Below are 1,902 nucleotides of genomic sequence, written 5' to 3'. Positions count from 1 at the left end.
GTCAAAGCTCGACGCTCTCCTCGTTCCCCTGGAAACGCAGCCCGCCCTGCCCGGAGGAGGAAAGTTCCGTCTGCAACTGAATGAGCCCGGAGCTCGGGAGAGAATGGGGAGGAGAGTTTATGGGTGGAAAGGTTGGGGAATTTCCCGAACTGAGTGCCGAAGGACAATTATCTGTAGAGATTTAGGGGCGAAGGGGCTCTAGGGACCCTAAGGTCTTTGTAGAGACTACTGTATCCATCAAACTCTTATTCGTTTCCTGAAATGACAGGGACCTTCTTAGTACTGATTGTTCTTATTTATCCTGCCATCTTAACGAGGCAGTGATACACTTTACAAAGAGGTCCCAGAATAAGCAGCCCCGCTTTTCTGCGCAGTCAAAAGCTGTGCCTATGATTAATCTGGGTCAGAACGTGTGTGCAATTCTTGTTCCTTTCATTACAGGAGAGGGGTGTTAGGTGGGACAGAAATATCAGATATGCATTAAACAAATATTTAGTGTCCTCCAGCAATACCTGAACTAAGGGGGGGGGCACTCTGGCAGACGTCGTCGAATGGCTCCCTTAATCCCTGAAATGTTTATCTTCAGGAAAGAGTTCTGCCTAAATTATTATTCCAGAAAACGATTAATCTTTCATTTGCACAATTAGGCAGTTGCCTGCCTAAATAAACACGAATGTCAATTACTATACTGTGTAAGTATAATGAAACTAGATTATAAATGTCTTCAAACTTGCTTTCTTAAAGAGATTTTTAATGTGTTTGATTTCTACCTTTACCATAAAGTTGAAGAATATCTAGTTCTAGGTCAGTGTTGCATGATTGCTGTCCTTCAAAATCAATCACTGAATCAAAGGTGAAAGTAGCCTCCTCTTAAATGATTTTTTCTGTGTGCCAATTTAAATAGAATCTGATCAAGTGGATCCTTCTTGCATGTGTGCTAAAGCTGCAGGTTCCCTCAAAGTAAAACTTTTAGTGATTGAAAAATCGCACCATCTTGGAGTTTTCAAAGGCATTTATTAACGCATTTTTATTATTTTTCAAAGGTACATTTTATTAGCATAATTTTATTGTCAATTAACATTTATTTTCAAAGGCATTTAACAGGCATTGCATGTTTCTTCAAAGAATGGACATGTTTACACGCAACAATTTTTTTACTAGTTCTACCATTCTTTTTTTTTTCTTTTTGGAAGGCAATTGGGGTTAAGTGACTTGCCCAAGGTCACAGGACTAGTTTTTGTATTAAGTGTCTGAGGGCACATTTGAACTCAGGTCCTCCTGACTCCAGGGCTGGCACTCTATTCATTGTGCCACCTAGCCCTAGTTCTACCATTCTTTTTGTTCAATTAAAACGATGATGGATTATTACATTTTTTTTTGTTCAATTAGAATCAAGTTAAAAAGCTGCTCCTTCAAATCAGCATCTGTCTTCTTTCCATCCCAGCTCCACCAATGAATTTTAAACAGAAGCTGTCCACTTTCCTTTGTATCCACAAAGGCCAGCAGAGCACCTGTAGTCTAATAGCCATTTACTAAATCCTTGATTAATCTGACAACAGCATTCAAAATATTTTCTTCTATTTCTGCCTTGATTGAACTCATTCTATCAAAATGAATTTGTTGATGGGCTAAGGGATAGCTTACCATTGCAAGAATTTGTACTACCGTGTTTCCCCGATAATAAGACCTATCCCGAAAATAAGCCCTCGCCTTACTGTGTAAGATTCCTCTAAAATAAGCCCTCCCCCAAAAATAAGCCCCATTGAGATTGCTACTGTAGTGAAGGTGATCCCCTGAGCTACGCTACATTACGGTACCCTCTGTATGCACCCCCCCATGAAACACACGCCTCGCTCCAAGCTGCATCCAATCAGAGCTGCAGCAGTGAGTGCGTCATCCTGT

This window comes from Petaurus breviceps, unplaced genomic scaffold, assembly GCF_028583685.1.
Source record: "Petaurus breviceps papuanus isolate PSGF00001 unplaced genomic scaffold, PetGlider_PUasm1.0 37, whole genome shotgun sequence".
NCBI lineage: Eukaryota > Metazoa > Chordata > Mammalia > Diprotodontia > Petauridae > Petaurus > Petaurus breviceps.
Note: the sequence above shows the minus strand (reverse complement) of the source record.